Source organism: Danio rerio, chromosome 1 (genome assembly GCF_049306965.1).
Source record: "Danio rerio strain Tuebingen ecotype United States chromosome 1, GRCz12tu, whole genome shotgun sequence".
Lineage (NCBI taxonomy): Eukaryota > Metazoa > Chordata > Actinopteri > Cypriniformes > Danionidae > Danio > Danio rerio.
In genome coordinates, this window is record NC_133176.1 from 8425294 (window position 1) to 8448371 (window position 23078).

Below are 23078 nucleotides of genomic sequence, written 5' to 3' on the forward strand. Positions count from 1 at the left end.
CTGCAGCCTTATATATTGTAGCTAGTCTTGATTTGCTTTGCAGAAGCTTCCCAACCCAATTTACAAAAGTGCATTGTTTAACATCAAATGAAAATATGCTATGTTTTTAAATATTCACTTTGACAAAACAATTGCAAAGTGTTACATTTCAGAAGTTAAGAGTTAAGGAATCAATATTTGGTGATTTTTTTTATTTTTTATTTTTTTTTATGAAATGGATGATTTATGATTACAAACAGATGTAGTTTGTAATCCTGATTATATTTTAAAAGGCTTTAAATGACAAAAGTTTAGAGAAACTGAACAGAACAGAACAGAAACTGTTATCACACATTTATTGAATAAAACAAATATTAACGTTATACTCAAACCCATAATTAGGCCTGCCACAATAATCAATATATCATCTTATCGCACAACACTGGAACATGACTTCAATTATTTTTAGTGATGCAATATATATCGTCCATACATAAAAACCAACTCGAGCAACATTTAGGCTGCTGGAGGCGTCTATGTCAGTGTGGTTACAAAAAAAAAAAAAAAAAAAAACTGTAATATTTATACATATTATACATATTGTGTTGTTTCAGCTCATTAGTCTGTAGTCAGTATAGTTTGAAGACGCAGCAAAACTATTTTACAGAGTGAAGTTTGATTAATAAATTAGACGTATAATTGAATTAAATATATCAATTTTGATCACAGAGGCATTTAATACACAAACTACTAAAAAACAGGCTAACCCGCAATAGTCAATTGCACACTGCATGTACTGTAATTCAGGGGTCCCCAACCTCATATGAAAATATGAAGCTGATCGGTCAATTTTTGTCATGTAACTTGCAGTGCTCTTGCTGCATTCTTAAGATGTTTTCAACTGGTTGCACCGCACAAGCCACATGCCTCCATAAAAATAACGAAGCAGAAAAATATGCGGAATGTAAACGGCTGCCATCATTTGCGATCTCCAGCAGTTGATCTTCTTGCACAGACATGGTGGATTCACCTGATTTGTTGACAAGTAGGTTGCAGATCCATTCCTTGGCAATTCACGGGTCCCTCACTGGGCCTTTTCTCAAGACATCTGTGTCTAACTCATTTTCCTAGCTTGTGGGTTTAATTTAGGCGCTAGAGTGACCGAAATGTAACCAAGAGAATACGGACATTTTTCTAAATAAAAGATTTTTTTAAATAAAAGATCATTTAGATTCAGATGATAAATAAAAAGGAAATAATTAAGGATTTCTCATGTGGGCCGATACCAATTAATCCACGGACTGGTACCAGTCCGCGGCCGGGGGGTTGGAGACCACTGCTGTAACTGATAGTGTTGACCAACTTGTGTGGAGCTCAATTATCGTGCTTTTCACAGTAAAACAGACATAATGTTAAAGTACTGTGCTTCAAGGATTTACTCTCATGAACTTGATTAATTTCTTCAGACAAATACTAATTTAGCCGAAGAAACCAATTAAATTAAATCGCACAGGGGTTTGTCAACTGTTTTGAAACCAACAACCACCATAGACCCTTTTCAGCCTGATATAGATTGTCCCAAAAGCCAAAAGCATTTTAAGTTTCAGTGGCATTTATTTATTTATTTGACCCTCTTTACGCATTTTAACGTTATTATAATTTCCCAATGGCGAATATCCAGATACAAGAGCGAGACCTCTGAGCTTTGTAGTCCAAAAACTCATTTGTCTCGGAATTCAGGAATCACGGCTGATATGGCATTTGACACACAGACCAGCAGTTTATAGTGCTGAGCTTGTACTTTCCAGAACATGGTGGACATCGAACAGGGCTGCGACAACTGACACATTAGGTTGTTATGCAGAAAGATTGTCAGATCTCATTTCATTTGTGACTTTGCCTTGTTGTTTTGGGAGGCTGAGAATTCGACCTTCATTCCGCAAGCTTGACACACAATTCTCCAGAGAATATAGCATTACTCTATCAGTGTGAGATATACACATCTTTTACCGCCAGGCTGAGCACATACACTGTACTGCACACAAGCACAGGGAAATATAATGCTTACTACAAGCTAAAACAATCCAATCTAACACATTCAAGAGTGTCAGTATGATTAGATAATGTGATATGAATATAAATTAAACGTAATATCATTAGTTATTGGGAAACCAGACACGAGAGTAAAATACAATTCCATCTTTCTTTAAAAAACGGAGATTAGGAGCCAATTAGGAGAGCAGGCACAGAAATGGAGTACAACTTTGTGAAAGGTTAAACACTCTTAACACTCGAAAAAGGTGAAAATGCCAACCTCTTGGAGTCAGGTTAAATAATATTCCCAATTAATCATTTCCCTTGTCAAGCCAACATACTGGTCTCCCTTATAATAATCCTGTTTCATAACATTTGGGTGAAATAATAACAAAACATGCTATTCACATTGTGAAAATATAGTGTTCTATAAAAATATAAATGTTCTAGAAAATGCTAACATCATGCTAAATCATTTTATGATTAAGCTAACAATGTTCTCATTCATTTCATGACAATAAAATCTTCAATCTTTCAAGCTTTTAAAACTTACGCTATTCAAAAGCAACACAGTGACCATGATAAGTTCATATCAACCTTAAATGTTATCTAGCAATGTGCTAAAATATGCTAGCAACCTCATGTTATATTAAGTTTTCAACTCGTTAAAACATGTTAGCTACATGCTAGAATATGCTAACCGCATGATCAAACAATATTAACTTATTTAAGCTGTTCAGAAGCATTATGAAACATCCAAGTTAACCTCATTGTAAATCAAGGTTTTAACACATTAAAACATGTTAGCTACATGCTTGAATTTATTGTCCACATGTTTAAACAATATTATACAAGCTAGCACTATTCTGAAATATACTAACATCATAGCAACAGGACTTTTCACATTTTGTCAGTATGCTAAAACTTGTTAACAACATGGCTACAAATCGCTAAAATGCTGACAGGTATACAGCATTTTAGCATAATAGGAATCGTGTTCTACAAAATCTTAGCATTGTGCTAAATCATGTTCTAATTAAGCTAGCAATGTTTGTCCTGCTGAAAAAAAAGCTTAAACCTGCTGGTTTAGCTGGTTGACCAGCCTGGTTTTAGAGGGGTTTCAGCTATTTCCAGCCATTTCGTAGCTGGTTAGGCTGGGAAATAATCAGCTTTAACCACCTTGACCAGCCTGGTTTAAGATGGACATGTCTGGTTTTGACTGGGCTCCCAGCCTGGCTAAGATCAAGCTGGTTTTAGCTAATTTCCCAGTCTGACCAACTAAGACTAGCCTGGAAATGGCTGAAACCAGCCTGGAAATGGCCAAAACCTCTCCAAAAACCAGGCTGGTTTACCAGCTAAAACCAGCTAGCCAACTTAGGCTGGTTTAAGATTTTTTTTTCAACTGGGTGTACATTGTATGACCTTAACATCTTTAAACTTTCAAGATTTTAAAACATATTCAAGCTATTTACAACGAACACAGTGACCATTCTAACCTAGCTAACCATATTAACCTTAAATTCTATTAAGCTTTGGGATAAAATATGTCAGCAACATACTGCCAACATTATAAAACACTCTAGTAAGTTAACATCATGGTAAATCAAGTTTTCAACACTTTAAACCATGATATGCTAAACCATGATATTCGTTTTAACAATTTGCAAAAAGCTAGCATTGTCCTAAAATATGTTAACATCATAGCAACAGCACTTCTCTAAATTATGTCAGAATGCTAAAACTTGTTAGCAACATACTAAATCATGTCATAAAAAGTTAACTTTATTCTATTTTATTTATCTATATGACAAACTACATGACCTTAACATTGTAAATTGCTATTATGTTATATATTATTATATTAAATGTTGTTGTCTTTCAATTATTATAACGATTCTGAAATGTTTTGTAGTAATGTGCTAAAACATGTTAGCAACAAGCTGAAACATGTTAGACGTGTGATAAAACATGCAGCATAACAGCAATTGATAAATGAACAATTTGTTTGATCACCTTATCTTTCAGTAACTTCTGTACATTTGTCTACACTTTTTTCCACCAAAGGTCTAAATGATGTCACTTCCTTTAGATTGCATTCATAAATTGATAAATAGATAATAATGATTGTTTTATATATATATATATATATATATATATATATATATATATATATATATATATATATATATATATATATATATATATATATATATAAAACAATAGCTTGTTTGCTATTCATTTATTTATTTATAATAACCATGCATTTATCAGACAGGGCTGTATTTGTTTTCCCTTTGTAGACAACATTCATTAGTCAGATAAAGACAAACATAATACACAGAAATGAACCATGTGTCGTTGTTAAAAGCTTTTTGTCACTGCGAACACTGGCTCATGATTGTGCCAAATGGCTAATGGGGTGAAGCAGCATTTTCATAATGAAAACCCAAAGCAATAAGAAAGAGAAATGAGTGTTCGTGAGGACTGTGACTGCGTCTTCCATTTAAAGCCACATTCGCCATAAAAACCCAAACACAATGTACTGCTCATTAAAAGCTTCGAAAACTGGAGATATCCTACTTGTTGATATTGAAACACATTCATTGAACTGACTGTTTGTCCCTTTATGTTCATTTCTTTATTGACTGTTATTAATGCAGGAAAGTTATAAATGAACTTTGTGTGAACTCCAACCAGTAGCACAGATATCAAGCTCTCCTGATTTGCATCTTGTTTTTTTATGTATGTATTTGTGCATTTATTTATTTGTTTATTTGCACCACCGTGATGCTTCGTCCCATGCATAATTATTAATTTATATTGTTTGCCCCATTCCAAATATGTCTAATCATAGAAGCAGTCGTTTACTGTAGCAAGCATATTTATATATAGTTGCACATTGATCACAGGAGTAGTTCTCATTATGAGGTTCTTTCTTTCTTTCTTTCTTTCTTTCTTTCTTTCTTTCTTTCTTTCTTTCTTTCTTTCTTTCTTTCTTTCTTTCTTTCTTTCTTTCTTTCTTTCTTTCTTTCTTTCTTTCTTTCTTTCTTTCTTTCTTTGGGATATTCAAAAAACAAATGACAGGTTCACAGGTCATTATACTAAAAATAATGGTAACAATAATCAAGAAATTAAAAAGTGAATATGACATTCTGAAGCAAAAAAAAAAATCAGAAATGCTAGTACTTTTCTTGACATTTTTATTGTGATGTATTTGTACTTTATTTTGCTTTATAGAATAGAAAAACTGGCACACACAAAAAGGTTGAAGGAAAATAATGATAGATATCTATCAGATGGATGGATGGATGGATGTATAGATGGCAGGATAAAACGGTAGATGGATGGATTAAACAATAGATAAACAGATGTATAGGTAAAACGATGGATGCATGCATGTATGGATAGATGGATAAAATGATAGATGGATGGGTGTATAGACACATGGATAGATGTACAGATAAAAAGATGGACAGATGTATACATGTATAGATAAAAAGATGGATAGATATATAGATAAAAGGATGGATAAAACAATGGATGGATAGATATCTAAATGGATGGATAAAATGATAGCTGTATGTATGGATGGATGGATGGATAAAACAATAGATATATGAATGGATAACTAGATAGACAGATAAACAATTAGACAGATTTGTAGATAAAATGATGGATGAACGGATAGACAGATGGATAAATGAATAAAATGATAGATTGATGGATGGGTGTGTAAATAGATGGCTAGATGAATATATGGATTAACAGATGGACAGATGTATAGATAGATGAAATGATGGGGATGGATATATTACTGGGAGATAGATAGAAGCAATAGATAGATGTATATAGATGGATAGATAAAATGATAGATATATGGATGATAGATATCTGGATCGATGGAAAAATGGATAAAAATGGATGGGTAAAACAATAGATAGATGGATGGATGGATAAATGGATAGATAAAACGATAGATGTATGAATAAAATGGATGGATGGATAGATGAATAGTATACTTTTCTAATCATTTTAACATCAGGCTTTCCCTCTTCAGTATTAAGAAACTCTTATTTTGTTGATCTCAGCTCCAGCATTATTCTAATAAATTCTTAATGACCTTTCAGTTGGTTACATAAGCGTTTCTCCTTTACAGTCACGAAATGAAAAGTTCAAAAGTATCACATTTAAATGTGCTTTTTGATGTTCAGTTGCTTGGATTTCAAAAGATTATTGCATGCAAAATGTAACTTTTGTTATCCTTTACACTCGCATTTTCTTTCTTCTCTTAAAAAAAAACAAAAAAAACATTTTGGGCAGAATGTCCAAGCTTATGTTTTTCATTCAAAAGAAAATGCAATAAGTGTAAACAAAAGGCCAGTAGGAAAGGTAGAGGACTAAATAATTTATGATTTAACAGAACCATTTAATGATACAACTTGACTAATATGTTTTCATCTCAGACATGCATACTGATGTATGGTTCAACAAATGGTTGAATATGTGTGTCCGATCCAGCAAATCTATTTCTTTAACTGTTTGTCATTATTCTTTCCAAATGTGCAAAAGATATTTGACATATTAGGCAAATGTTATCATTGGTGAGCAAAACTTTCCAGTTGAGATAGATTTATATAATTGTATTTCTATATCTTGATTGATTGACTGATTATTTCACAATTATTTCAGAAAATCAACAATCTGAAAATCTGTGTCCAAATTGATGTAGCATAATGCTAAAGTGTAGCTTATTCATATTCCTTCGACTTACCTTCCGTCTCCAACAACAGGCTGATATGCATGCACGGTCAAAAAACACTTTCATGGTCTTATAATATGCATTTATTTTTACCTAATTATCCCAGCGACTCCCATATGAATCGTTCAGCAATTTATTTGCTCCCAAACCCCTCATTAACGCTTAGCTAATCTGCGCTGGTTGGACCGATGGCAGCCTGTTGCGATTGGTCGACAGTGTTCAGAGTGAAACAGAGTGAAGTGCCCAGCACAGCTTATCAACAATATTGAAGTAGTCAGATTGCATAGTGTATGTGTGAGCATACCTGCCAACACTACTGTTTTTCCTGGGAGTCTCACGTATTTCAGACGTATCTCCTGCCACCCTTCCGTTTTGTTATTTATCCCACAAAACGTCATAAATATCCCAAAAAAATCGTAATTTCAACCACCAACCCTGGTCCTGCTGATTCTTCCTTTAAGAAACGGTCGACGAATCCCCAGTTTTAAGCGTGTAGATTCTAGAAGCACTCATCAGAAAAATGACAGGAACAGCACAAGGCTGGGGCTTTAATGCTGAGGTATTTTTGCAAAAATAAACCTCAACACTGACTCTTTACAGTTTCATCTTTGGGTAAAGAAAATAACACTAACTTTCCCCTCACACTTGCAGTTATATCCAGCTGAGCACAGCATCTACACGACTTGATGCAACCGGGATCTGCTACAGTGTTTGTAGGCGGGGCCCAGGTTTGACCTGTGACCTGTGAGTCTCGTCACAGTTTGTTTTGTCTTCTGATTGGCCAAATGTCCACCGGGGTTTTACACTAAGGAAATTTACGTGAGAACGGCGGAAACAGTGGTGTCTGAGGCTCACGGTATGCCCATTTCCATATACGGATCTTTTACTATTCTGCTATGCCTTGGCATACCCAGATTTCCACTATAGGAAACCTTTAATGTGAAGTGAATCTTTTTTTAAAGCTTGGAGGAAAAAAAAAGCAAATTAGATGCATATTTATCAGATTGTTGGAGCAGCTAACTGTACTATTGGTAACCTTGTAACCAATAATAAACAAGGCAAGAATAATGATGGAGGCAGCTGATTGCCATGTGCCTGTAATGTTCAAGTCTATTCAGCAAATTTGTTTCCGTCTCATTTAAAAAACAAAAAAAAAAAAAAAAACATTTAAAAACAATTTTTATTCTGAATTAAGAATTTTTTAAATCAAATTTTAGAATTTATTTTACTAGTTTTTCATGTGGTAAGTCAAATTGTTAATTAAATCTTTTACATTTTATTTATTTATTTTTACATGTTTAGAATAGATATTTGATGACTGACTGTGCTCTTTTTGCTATCTTCATCTAGTTTAAAAACATAGTTCACCCAAAAATAAACATTCTGTCATCGTTTACTCATTCTGTCACAACATTTACTTGTTTAAAACCTTTTCAATAGTACTCCATGGCATTCAGTTTTTTTCAAAATGTCTTCTTTTGTGTTCAGAAGAAATAAAACTCATAAAGATTTGGACACACTTGAGGGATAATAAACAGTAAGAAGAATTTCATTTTGGGTGTACCGTCATTTTAAACGCAAGGTCTCAGGCTTGTTGTAATGGATGTCAGGATTCAAGTGTGTGCTGCTCTCCTTCAGTTTTTGGTCACAGGCTGTACGTCCTTCCAGGATGACAGCTGTCTATAACACTGATGTTCTGCCTGCGAATTATCCAAACCGCCCTGGACAAGTCATTGTTTAATGGCTGTTTTAGGACAGAGACATCGCTGGACAGCCTTGAACCGAGGAAAGCAACTTTTTAAGTAATAAGAGAGGCTCAGTTCAGACAGATAAAGCACAAGTTTAAAGCAAATGTTCTGGTCAACTGGGCCAAACATTCAATAGTATCTGGATGCAGACTTGGATTTGCAAACTAAGACTGCATATTTCAGACTTGAACGCAGACACAATGCACTCAATGGAGCTAGTGATGTCACTGTGAGAGGGAGGGCTAGGGGTGGGGTTAGGTGTGGGCATTAAAAACATTGCATGCAGCTCAGATTGCAATTGGTCAAAGTACATCCAGACCCCACTCCAAACATTTGTTCTTTCAGACTGGAAGTAAGCAAGCATCCTCATTCATTCACTTGAGGGTCAGTAAACAGTCAATAGATTTTCATTTTGGGTGTACCATCCCTTTAAACGCAAGGTCTCAGGCTTGTTGTAATGGATGTCAGGATTCAAGTGTGTGTTGCTTTTCTTCAGTTTTTGGGCACAGGCCGTCCTTCCAGGATGACAGCTGTCTAGAACACTGATGTTCTAATTAATGAAGAAAGAAATTGAATGAATGAATGAATGAATAAATAAATAAATAAATAAATAAATAAGTTGATAAGTTATGTAATAAATAAAGAAACCAATTAATTAAATTAATTAATTAAATTAATAAATAAGTTAATTGTTTAATACATGATGAAAGAAATTAATTTAAATAAATCATGAATAAATACATACATAAATAAATAAAAATAAATAAATAAATAAATAAATTAATTAATGAAATAATTAATTAATGAAATAATTAATTAATTAATTAATTAATTAATTAATACAAATATATATATATATATATATATATATATATATATATATATATATATCTTTATTAATATGTTTTATTAATTAAACAATTATGAAAGAAATGAATTAAAATAATGAATAAATAAGTTAATTAGTTGATAAGTTAATAAATAAAGAAACTAATTAAACAAAATTATAAGTAAATAAATAATAAAAATAAATAAATAAATAAGTGAATTTGTTACTAAATTCTGAATTAAAATAAATTATAAATAAATTAAATAAATAATTAAATGAATGAATAAATAAATAAAAAAATACAAATAAATAAATGAATGAATGAATGAATGAATGAATGAATGAATGAATGAATGAATGAATGTCATCCTAAACTCTTGACTGGTTGACACTGGGACACTCAGTTTATAAAATAAAAACTTTAGACAAAAAACTAAAAAAAGAGAAAAAAAATAGAATAAATAAAGTTAACATAGAAAATGCGGTCAGAAACATCTCCAAAAAGGAGTACTGGATGGAAAGCTCCAGTCAGTGAACTAAAAGTTTTGCTGAAAACAAATTCATGATCAAGGAGACCTGAAGCAAAAAACAAGCTCACATGTGAGAGGTGTTCAGGTTGAGCTAGCTGTTGAAATGACCATATAATGCTCTCATTGGACACTTAAGACAAACCTTAAAAAAGCCCTTAGTTCATGAGCATGATCTGATCTGATTATTAAAGAAAGATCAAGCATGGGAAAAGTAAGGGAACGACATTACTTTTTGATTAAAACGAAGTGTTTAAAAATGAATGGTTGTTTTTCCCAGGGACTTTAAAATGCTGCAGCGAGCTTTGCACTTTGTTGGTTCCTCAATTCCCCAAATCAACATCCTAAGTTGGGCATTAAGCTGGCGTGAAACTTTAGATGAATGTTTATTTCTCAAACACGCACGGATGCCTGAAGTGATATTCTGTTCTGACAGCTATTTATGAGATAAGAATATATATGAGACACTTTTATAGCATTATTCATAAAGCTTATAAAACAGTTTTTCATGATTTCCTGAAATCGTTTTTAGAAATACATGACTTAGATTTAGATACAGCAGTTGTGTGTATGTGTTTGTACGTACTGTATATGTAGTTGAAGTCAGAATTATTGTTATTTTTAAGTTTTTAAGTTCTGTTTAACGGAGAGAAGATTTTTTTTAAACACATTCCTAAACATACTATAAAGAACTCATTTCTAATAACTGATTTCTTTTATCTTTGCCATGATGACAGTACATAATAATTGACAAGGGGCCCTATCATACACAAGAGACAAGATGGGACACAATTTGTTGCTATTTTCAGATCAGTGCAACAGTAATTTTCATGTTTTGCACATTGTTTATATAGCAAATACAAAATATTTTGTGCTACTTTGTGGACTCATGGGTGTTCCGGTCTGTTAATGAGTTGTGTTAAGGCGCATTGTTGGCACGTTGCTATTTTGAGACACTGATATAGACAGCACTGTTGACCAGGTAAAAGCAGGTCCAAAGTCCAACACAGATATCTTCACATATGAAAAAAAAAAAAGGAATTAAATGTTACAAAAAATATTATTTTCTACACTCTCAGAAATAAAGGTACGCAAACTATCACTGGGGGGGTACCTTTTCAAAAGGTACACATTTGTACCTAAATGGTCCATAATAATACCTCGAAAGTACATATTAGTACCTAAAAAGTACAAAAGTGTTCCTCTTAAAACTTGTAGGTACTAATATATACTTTTGAGGGACCAATATAGACCCTTTCAGTACAAATGTGTACCTTTTGAAAAGGTAACACCGCCTTGACAGTTTGCGTACCTTTATTTCTGAGAGTGTACATACAGTAGATATAAAAACCACGACCTCCATGCCTCATCTTGGGGGCCTTGTTTCAGTTTACTTATGACAATTTTTATAATGGTATAGATTTTTATAATGGTATTATTATTATTATTATTATTATTATTATTATTATTTATATGTATATTTATATTTGTTTAAATAAAAACAAGTTCACATTTTTCCACCTGTCGGGATTTGGGGAGTATGCATCACCATATGGAGCGTAAGAACAGGACGTGTGTTTTGATATAACTTTTTGAGCACACTACATTATTGAAAATGAATAAGCTACACTTTAGCATTATGCTACATCCATTTTGGACACAGATTTTCATATTATTGTTCATTTAGTTATTTGTTTCTTTACTCCACGAAAGCAAAGGAGTAAAAAGTAAAAGTAAAGTGAAAGTAAAGAGGCTGAATGGAGGAGGCTCGTTTTTTAGCCTCGCACTGCAGATGGTCTGTTTAACAGTTTTCTCGCTAGATTGGTTTAATGCACATTATTTTCAAATAAAACCCATAACTCATTAAGATAATAAACACAACCCTGTTAGACCATGCACCTGAGCACAAATTGTATTTCTCTATCCTTTAAAATAGCAGAAGTGGATTCGGACATGTCATGCTCAAGACTTTGCGCCTAGACTGTTAAAATAGATCCCTAAATGTTTTTAAAGATACTAGTATTCAACTTTAAGGGACATTTTAAGGCTTAATTAGGCAATTTGTGGTAATTAGGCAAGTCAATGTATAACTGTGGTTTGTTCTGTAGATGATTAAAAACAATAGCGCTTAAGGGGGCTAATAATATTGACCTTAAAATAGTTAAAAATAAAATTAAATAAAAACTTTTTTATTCTAGCCAAAATAAAATAAACGAGACATTCTCCAGAAAATAAATAAATAAACAATAAAAATAAAAATAGGAAAAACAAATAGAAAATACTGTGAAAATTTCCTTACTCCGTTTAATATCACTTCAAAAATATTAGAAAAATTAAAATTAAATTACATTAAAATAACTTTTTATTTTTATAAAATATAAATAATACATTATATAAAATGCACTAAAGTTAAAATAAATACAAACTACCTGTATATTGCTAATACTAAATGAGAAAACAATTATATATAAATGCTAATGCTCAAACATCACATATGCTGTACAGTATTCGATTGCAAAACAAAATAAATAAATAAATAAATAAATAAATAAATAAAATAACTGGATCCTGTACAGAATGTATTTTTATTTTCCCTTTATTTTTTTTCTCTAGCACTCTCTACAGGATGTTTCCCTCTGGCTTAGTCGAGTGTAGCCAGAGGCAAGAGTTTTCTACTCAGTGATCTGATCCATATAATGGTTCATTTAGGAGATTCAGGGCAGGAATTATCTGGATTTGAGTTTGTTAATTTGCTGCTCAGTTGATTTTACATTCCCCTTTTTCATCAGAATCACAGTCATTTATTTGCCATTTGCTCCAGACGTTTGACTTGTGTGTTGCTCAGAAGGTAACAATAAACAGAATTTGCAGTCAACAAAGAGTGTAAATACTGAATATTCAACATCATCCTCTTTGTATCCATCAGGATTTGTGTGTAAAATACCACCTATAGGCTTTTAGCATAAAATGCTGCTTAACTTTTTCCATGCCAGCAATTTTTTTAAAAGTTGCCAGCCAGCATTTATGATGATTTCCACCTAAATTTGACTGCCCTCAGAAAATATATGCTAGCAATAGAGCCTATATATATAAAAAAAATCTTGTCATCATGCAACATTTTCAAGATACAGTTGAAGGAGGAATTATTAGCCCCCTTTTCCCTCAACTTCTGTTTAATGGAGAGAAGATTTTTGTTTTGTTTTGTAGACAATCGGAAAAAAAATTTCTTAAAGGGCTAATAATTTTGACCTTGAAATAGTTTAAAAAAAATAAATCTGCTTTTATTCTAGCTAATATAAAACAAACAAGACTTTTTCTAGAATAAAAAATATTATCAGACATACTGTGAAAATTTCCTTTCTCTGTTAAACATCATTTAAGAAACATTAAAAAAATAAATAAATAAAAGGGGGCTAATAATTCTGACTTTAAATGTAAATAGTTGTAATATAAATATATATACGTAAATATTTTTTTTACATTTCTCTCTCTGTCTTTGAAATCTTTTAAGCACAGACAGAAAATGGACAGTTATTATAAATGTTAGAGTCTTGTAGCCATGAATGTCCTCACCTCACAGCCAACAGCTAAAACATTATCACCAGCAACGTGCATTAAACAAAAACTACACAGACACATACTAGACATAATTTAACTTTGATTTTAACTATAAATCAGGCATTAGTGTCCCAAAAATGGTTTAAGGATATATTACTTCGCTCAAAAGTAATTTTTCCCTCTATCATCATCATCATGTTTGTCACTTGACTACTATAAGCATGTGTGAAGTAAATCCAATGATTTGTAACTAGTTCCTAATTGTAGAGATTGGAAGTGTTACAACGGGTTTTTCAGCCAGCGATGAACTTTCGGTGTAAGCTTAATGTGATTGTTCACTTTCATACAGTTCCTTAAACAGCATCGATGTTGTAATGTAATTAAAATACAATCAGCTATATAGATTTCAGCATCCATTTAGTTGTTCAAGAGTGAAATGAGATGAAAAACGTGTCGTCAGAATGTTAGCACAGAAACTTTGTACTGGGGTAAGATAAATTTCCATATTTTAGAGACCAGGTGCCGGAAATTTTTATTTAATGCAGTGCTGCTTGTCTGGTCTGATATCCACTTTTTTTCCACAAATAGACTTTATTTAGACGAGCCGTCCATGTATATTAATGGCCGCCCAAGTATATTTAGTGACTTTTTTTACTATTATTATCACTCTTAAACATTTCTTTGTATCCGCCTAATGTAACCAAACTTCCGAGATCGATTAAGTAGTGGAAAATCTTCTCTCGTTTACCCGTTTCGTTCTTTGTGTGTGAGAGCTGTCAACATGAAATTTGTCCAGCCTGGGTTTCTCCAAAAATGTTCGGAATTCAACTATTGCAATCTATTTTTACAGCTTGTGTGCGTTTTGCATCTTTTATTATTAAAGACTACTTTTCGCTTGCTTCACAGCAAGACTGAGAGAAAAAGTAAATAATAGATTTTTGAATCTAAACAATAATCTTTCAAAAATCTGAACGATAATCTGAAAAAAAAACTTTACTATATACTCGGAGAAAACAAAATGACTGGTCTAAACTGGTAATGTATGTACACCTTTTGTAATAGTTAAACAACTCATTTTGCCTTATTTAATACACATTTTAATCTTTAATTATGATAATTTTTTTAGAGGTATTGTCTGTTTTTATTCATTTTCTGTCATTTATTTCTCATTTGCTGATTGTTTTATTAATTTGATGATGTTAATATATTGCAAATGGCTAGTTTATATACATATCTAAAATGCTTTGACATTCAAGTTTGCTTTGAACTTAAAAGAGAGAGAGAGAGAGAGAGAGAGAGAGAGAGAGAGAGAGAGAGGCAGATTTGACCTGTCAGTGTGTGCACATAGCTCCTGAATAGAATAAAAGTAAGAGTAGTAGTGAATTTCTTTTTTATTTCAACCGTCTTTTTTTTTTTTTTACTTTAACCCATTGAAAAAAAAAGTGTATAACAGTGTCATAATAAATAAAATTCATTTATTCATTTTGTTGTCGGCTTAGTCCCTCTATTAATCCGGGGTCGCCACAGCGGAATGAACCGCCAACTTATCCAGCACGTTTTTTTGCAGCGGATGCCCTTCCAGCCACAACCCATCTCTGGAAAAATAAATAAAATTATTATTGAAAATTAAATGATGTTTTGTTTGTCGCATCTAGTTAACTATTTATGTGATGTGTTTCAATCCAGTCACCACCACAGGTATATTTAAACCTGTGGGAAGCACTTTATCGTATATAAATCAGGCAGTTATCACTGATTTTGAAAGAAATCAGATCTTAAATGTGGCGTTTTTTTTTTTTTTTGTTTTTTTTTTTTGGTGCAACAATTCATTAGAATCTCTTGGGCTGGCTGACTGAAAATTAAAAATGTGTGTGCATATACCCCACAACGCTCTCCCCTATAGAATACCATGTACACACTGGATATTCATGTGTGCAATATTCACAGGATGTTCATCCATGCATCACTATGCTGGGTAAATATCATTCTGCAGCACAACATTTTGTATATCCTGCTGTTGAAGATGCAGGAATTTCCCCACTCATCCAAACAGCTTCAATCAGTTATGGCATCCCGATACCCACTGTGTGGAAACACTTAGTTGCACTCTGGACTGCTGGAGTAGATCCGTCCTCTGGGATCAGCAGTGTGGAAAAGAGGCTAATAAATGAGCCGGCTCAAGGAGCCATTGATCCCACACACCACAGACTTATTTTCACATTAATTACATTAAGCACAGCTTGGCAGTTCAAGAGAGAAGCAGCTCTGATCTCCACATCTTCATCAGCCTTACACAGGTGAGGAATGAACAGGCAAACAATATATCACTAAATCTGATATAATCATGCTTGATGTGGATTTGTCTTAAGATATTTTGCCATGTTGATCTGAAGGTCTTCTACATTAGGTTTACATTCACTCACATCAAGTTTATACTAGTTTTGGATTTTACATTAGTTTTAGTTTTTATTTCATAAGTTGGTTTTAACTAGTTTTTAGAGGTAGATTTACTCATTTTTATTAGTTTCTATATTTTGAAATTATTTAGTTTTATTAGTTTCAGTATGCATTTTATTAATTTTTTTATTATTTGTTAGGTGCAAGATTTTAAATCATCAAAATAAATATTATATAATAAAAACTCAACTATACATATTTTAAACATATTCAGAGGACACAAGAACACTATCATATACCACTACCATTTAACCATCCTCAAATTAAAATACAACAGCGCACAAGATATCAACATTAAGAAAAATATGTGTGCAAGGCTGCTTCTGAGGTTAGACCAAGTGTCCCGCAAGCCTGCGTTTGAGTGAAGGTCTCGGCCGTTAGATCGCCCCCTTGGGGCTGGCTGCAGTACAAGTCATAAAGCCCACCTCCTCCGTGTTAATGAATGAGACTTGAGCCCAAATAAAAAAAATTATTACACTTGCAATAAAATGTCCCGAAAGATGGTTCTGGTGGATTAAGGCACTGGTTATTGTGCTGAAAAAGGTGCAGATCTTCATTTTTGTAAACAGTTTGTTTTTAGCAGTAATTTAATGCTGGGCGTGTCATCGTGATTGACAGCTGTGATTGACAGTTTCTCAAAGCAGTGCGTCTGAGCTTCGGCAGGAGACTGAAGTGTTATTATTCGATTTTTGTGTTATTTTACCATGACAAAATGAGTTTAGCAGTAAACTACAGTTTCTGACATACATGATCTGGTGGAACACTGTTTATTCGCTAAGGTCAGGGCTTTTTTCGGGCTTTATTAGTTTGCTGATACACGCCTAACCACCCAGATAGCAAAATACACTCGGGCCAGTTCCGGCTAGATTCTCGCCTGCCGGAGACTTACCCCTCAGAGCTCAGACTGACTACCTCTGCTGGACCTACTCCGGATGCCTGGACTCACTGCCCGATTCCAGCTCGAGTCAATCGAGCCAGATGCGGCGGCCGAGCGAGCCGACGCTGCCGCATGCGAGCCGGAATCAGCCCGCGACGCCGCAAGTAGGTTATGCGCTGCGGCCCGGAGCTGGCGCGATTGAATATATAAAACCCTCATAATTGTTAACGTTATTACATCCATTTGTGTTGATATGACAGCAAACGCATGCTGAGAAGTTCGGGGGGCGTGGTTGATTTTACATAAAGCGTTTGATTGGAAGCTCGACTCCGCTCATTTTCACCGCTCCTCCTCTGGCTCCATCAGACAGTCCCTCTCCGCATGTCAAGGCTCCAATTTCAGCAGTCTTTTGCGACATTTTGTGCCCGTCAAGCAGGCGTTTTGCCCTCAAGGCATTCAATGGGAAAAGGGGCTGTCGCGTCGTCCATATTTTTTACAGTCATTGGGTTAGACACACAGTAGTGATGGGAAGTTCAGAACTTTAACACGAACCTGATCTTTTGTGACAATCCTTCAATGTTAGAAGTAAACATCAAACACATGTGGTCAGTATGATGCAGTCATAATTTCAGTCAGTTAAAACATCACCGTGATCTAAAAATTTCCTACAATTAAGTTTTGCAATCCAACTGAATCATGATTCACTTATTTAGTTTCCGTTACACCTTTCTGTCGTGATATAAACTTTTGCTTTACCAGATCCTCTCATTTAAGCCTTCGGTTTCCCCGCGGTTGTCATTTACTGTTTGAGTTTGGTTCACTGAATCACTCATGCGCAGTATTATTGGTTGACCGATTCTCAAATATGATCTCAGTGTACTTGTCATGACTGGGTATCACAAAAACAAGGGAAAGATCCAAGTGCAGCAAAACACATTTATTATCAAACAATGAAGATCCAAAAAATTACAAGGGGACAGGCAAGGTACCTAAACCTAAACATGTAGTGCAAAATTTTAGCACAAGATTGAACCAAACCAAAACTAAACAGGAATCCAAAAACATAGTGATGATACTAAACTAAGTGAACAAACAATTAAACCAAACAAGAAGATCCGGACCACAAATAAAGCAGGACAGAACTAAAACAAAACATATCAGGGCTTATAAAGAGAGAAGTTATTAGACAATGAGGAACAGCTGGAACAAAGGAGTGATCACATGACTAGGATGCAAAACACAAAAACCAAAACAAAAGCTGGTGCCCTTGAAGACCATCAGAGGGCACTGCACCAGGTGTGACAGTACTGTTCTAATAACTGAATAACTCAGAATGTATTGGTTTATTTTAGGTCAGAGGGGGTTATTAGGCATGTTAGAAAGTAAGTAGTTTATGTATAAGTGTGCTTACTGGAAACACAAATCATTTCAAATGATTCAGTTTAACTTGGTGAACTAGTACAACCGCTTCACTTAGAAGATCTGGTTAAAAAGAGTGATTCGTTTGCGATTGCGATAACTATTACAGAAATAAACCTACTATTGGGCACAAATGTGTTAAAGTAATAATTTTAAGTCTCTGTATTTAATGCTGTCAATTCTACCATGTCCCCTCATTGGTTTTGTTGCGGGAGCAACAGCGAGGACTGACTGGAGGAAAATTGGCTCGATCTGGCCAATGGCAACAGGATTACAGACTCTGAGGTGCTGTACGGGTCAAACACCTGGGGCCTCATGTACGAAGACTTGCGTGGAAATCTTACTAAAACATTGCGTACGCACAAAGCTGTAAATGTGCGTACGCAGAAAAAATTTCAGATGTATGAAACACTGCGTACGCGGAATCTCACGCATATTTTTTTGTACATCTGAATGAACGTGAAACTGAGCGCAACATGCACGAGCACAAAACCCCTCCCTGCCTCCTCCCCCGTATGAATATGCTAATGACTATGCTAATTGCAAAACCCAACGAAAAAGCAATGGAAAAAGCAAGCAAAAAGAGAAACTTTGAACAGAATGTGAATTAGAGGTGCTGCTTTCGGAGGTAGACCGGAGAAAAGCGGTGTTATTTGCAAGTTTGTTCTTCGGAATTAACAACAAAAGAAAAAAATAGAGTGGGAGAGTTTAGCTGATGCGGTCAACACAGTTGGGTCTGAACATATCGCAGTTAGTGCATTAAAAAAAAACAAATAGTGTGGTTTATACCTGTAAAATGTTACAGGACGCCTAGCAGTCTCAGTGGCGCGCTCGTAAGACGCTTGTGATCGTGAATTGATACGTTCGAGCATGAACGCAGCTCAAATCCAGCGTCTAAAAAACTCTTTCTTGTTTTTTCCCGCGCTACATATCAGATTTTGCCAACTATTTATCACGAGAAAGACAAGTAGGCATCATCAATAAGTTCATATCAATAAGCATCATATTTTATTTGCACATTTATTGAATGGAAATGTTTCTGATTCACGCATGCAAATTCATCTTCAGATAGTGTCTTTATAGCAATGTGCGTGCGGTAGATCGATCAGATTACATTGGGAAAACAGGCGACTGCTGCAAATTGTGCTTTAATGTTTAGCTGGTCAAATGTATGGTATGGAAACCTTATATACCTGCTGAACCCGTCTCATACAGCTGCCATTGCAAGGCTCAGACACTTTGTAGAGAGGAATTAAACACAACTGCCTCTAGGAGTCGCCAATGGAAATAAAACAGACACGCACAAAAAATGTGCGTACGCCTGCCAGAAAGCTGCCGTGAACCTGCGCACATTCCCACGTTCAGTTCATTGTTAGTAAATCCAAACGTGAGCGATTCTGAGCGTGAAACCTGGCGTACGCAAAGTTTTTGTGCGTACGCAGCGTTGATACATGAGGCCCCTGCAGCACGGATTTATTTCTAAAAGGCTTACTGTAGGCTTATGTACTGAATATATTTACAAAGATGGAAACAAATGTTTTTGCTATAAATTTAATTAGTTTTGGTTAGTTTTGTATGTACACAAAACAGTTTCAGTTGTAGTTAAAAAAAAAAAAAAACTCTTATTTTTAATTTAGTTAACGAAAATTATTTTAAATTTTAGTTTTTTTTTTTTTTTTTTTTCATTAACTAATGACATTATTTCACATTCAAAAATCACATTCATTTCTCATAATATACAGTGCGCAGCTTAAAGCTCCCATGAAATGAAATTAAAGTTTAGATGTTAGCATCAGTATTGTCAGTTATTAGGATATCTATAAGCTAGTGTGCTCCACAACAGCGACACAATTTGCATTTAGAAGATATCAAACTGATATAAACATGTAAGGCTTGAATTTTGTCACTTCCACTTAAATGGATCAACGGTTTTATTCATGTGACCTCATACTTTAGTTTCCCATCAAACATGACCAATCAAAAGCTCTCTAGTATCTGAAATGCCCTGCCCTTTTCAATACGCTTCTCATTTGATGCGCTAAAGCAAAACGCTATTGGCTGGTTTTAAAAAAAGGGGAGGAGCTACACTATGTCCCACCCTTCTCTTCATGTTTCAGTTAAGATATTTATAACTGCTGCTTTCTTACATTTTCCGATGATCTTGTTTTGTGTTCAACAGTAGAAAGAAGCTGAAACAGGTTTGAAACAAGCGGAAGATGACAAAGAATGATGGCAGAATTTGAACTGGCCCTTTCAGAGCATTATGATTTGACAGGATTCAGCATACTATACCCAAACTTCAGGAAGGATGACGTCTGGCTCTGAACAGTGTATTGTTCCAAAGCTAGTTACAAAATTATTTGAGTTCTAGTGTGTAATTTCATCTATTTTCAAGATAATTAGGCAGTGAGAAAATTGATGTCCAGCCAGCATGTTAATGTTAATTATATACATCAGTGAGCAAAGACACAAATGAAAATCCACAGAGAATAGAGAGAGGGAGAAAAAGAGACCGTTATACAATGAATAAGTCTTTCATATGATGCTCATAGATATACATTCAGCAGTCACAATCAAAATGTTATTTACTGTAAGTAAATTAAAGTGTTTAAATACAGTAAATACCAACCTAATCCAATGCCTATTTGTTCTCTCTTCATAAAGTATCTACATGCACAAAAAAAAAAAAAAAACAAGCTTTGAAAATAAATGTTATTAAGTGTTTATTGACACTCACATTAAGGTCTTATGAAGTGAAACAAGGATGTGATCCATGAATTGTCCGGATAGATTTTTTGAATAACTAAGAATCACATTTCCAGCTAAAAAGCTTCAGTAGACAAAGTTACCTACATCTTGGGCTGGAAGTGAGAAATTTAATTTAATTTAATTTAATTTAATTTAATTTAATTTAATTTAATTTAATTTAATTTAATTTAATTAAGCTGCAATTTTTGTATGTAATTGCATTTTTAATTTAATTCAATTTGTATTTATTTCTGTTATTTGTATTTGTTTTTATTGAATTGTATTTATATTATTTTATTTGAATTGTTTTTTCAATTATTTTTTGTATTTAATTACATTTAAATTTAAAATGTAATTACATTTAAATTGTATTTAAATTGTATTTCATTTCAATTGATTGTATTTAATTTTTTTGACTTGTATTGTTTTATTGCATTTTTAATTTTATTTATATTATTTGTATTTAATTGCATTTTTTTTGTACATTTTCTTTGCATTTTATTAGCATTATTTGTATTTATTTTTTATTCACTTGTATTTAATTGTATTTGAATTATTTATTATGTATTATTTGTATTTTATTATTTTATTTTATTATTTTATTGCATTGGATTAAATTGCATTGCATTTTGATTTAATTTAATTTGTATTCAATTGTGTTATTTGTATTTATTAGCATTTTTTATTCAATTGTATTTATTTAATTTTATTTATATTTAATTCTATTTTAATTGTGTTTAATTGCACTTGATTGTATTTAATTTTATTTGATTTATAATATTTTATTTTATTTTATTGAATTGCATTTTTATTTTTTTATTTTAATGTTTTTTATTTTATTTAATTTATTTTATTTTATTTTTTTTTATGTTTGGGGTTGGGTTAGGAGGCATATACTATCCCTTTAAGTGTTTTACCTCCCAATATTTCTCTTCTTTTCCAAGCCACCCGATTTGATAAGGCAGACCAAAACCACAAAAAATATTCATATACACAGAAGTTTTCAATTGGTCCATTTTTACTATAGCCATTGTGTTGTATCAGACTTTCCACTGCTGGTAGAAAAAAAAAAACTGCAGAGATTAATAAGCCATGAAGACAAAGGGGCAGAGTACATGAGATTGTGTTAAGGCCATAATATGCTACATTCTTCTTTTTTTTTTTACTCTACATTCACAAATGTATTTTAATGAATGAAATAGCAGCCACACATCCATTCCTCTGCTTTTGAATTTGTTGGTGTACAAATATAACATGACGCAGTCCAGCTCACAGTGCAAGATAAAAGATAGAGAGCATATTAGTAATATATCTTAGTTAGCATATAAGTATTAATTTGAGAACATAGTAAGAATCATAATTTTCCCCATTTTCTTATCATGTTTCCAGTCCAGTTTGGAGTCCAGCCAAATAAAGTACAATAGGATAAGGGAAGACCTGATGTGGGCGCTACTGAGAGTGTACTTAAAATAGATTACTCTGGGAGCCTGGGAAGACGATCAATAGGGATGTTGATTACAATAAGCCCCCAGACACTCAGACCACACATTATTTATCCTCTGTGTCTGCTTAAAAAGAATTAGAAATCTATGGTGCATACAGCCATTAATGCATCTTATCCTTTTGTGTGAAAAAAGGCAGGCGGCATATAAAAAAGAGGAAATCCTGCCTGAGCTTTTGAGCAAATTAATTTCCCTTTGATGGGTATTAAAAGACTAGGCACAATGCAAAAATGACGACCTCCCGTCAAGTTCATTTATGAACATCGGCGAGATGTGGAACGATTTAGCATGTGGGAGTCGAGGAAGAATCTTTTGTCAATTTGCCTTTGTAATAAGATCAATAATAGGAAGTATACTGTGGTGTAAGCATGCAAAGGGACATGGGTTGGTTTGAGGCTTTTAACAAGACTACAAAATTAAATTAAAATATGTACAGTTGTTCAGCTAAATTAAAATAGAATGTCTATTATTATTATTATTATTATTGTTATTATTATTATTATTATTAATAATTAAATTATTATTGTCTATTATTATTATTTTATTAATAATAATAATAATAATAATAATAATAATAATAATAATAATACATGTTATTATTATTATTATTATTATTATTATTATTATATATTTAGTCACCA

The 23078-nt window shown here is 33.3% G+C and overlaps 1 long non-coding RNA gene across 4 annotated transcripts in view; it reads left to right on the forward strand.

Annotated features, from left to right (window-relative positions):
- The window catches only part of LOC141384443 (uncharacterized), a 196225-nt gene that overhangs the window by 56035 nt on the left and 117112 nt on the right, over nucleotides 1–23078 (forward strand). For 3 of the 4 annotated variants that reach the window (XR_012405414.1, XR_012405413.1, XR_012405415.1), the window contains one exon: nucleotides 20367–20864. The exons of the other annotated variant lie outside the window; for it this stretch is intronic. This is a non-coding gene — a long non-coding RNA (uncharacterized lncRNA). Of the gene's footprint in view, nucleotides 1–20366; nucleotides 20865–23078 lie in introns of those variants that run through there. 4 annotated transcript variants of the gene reach the window in all.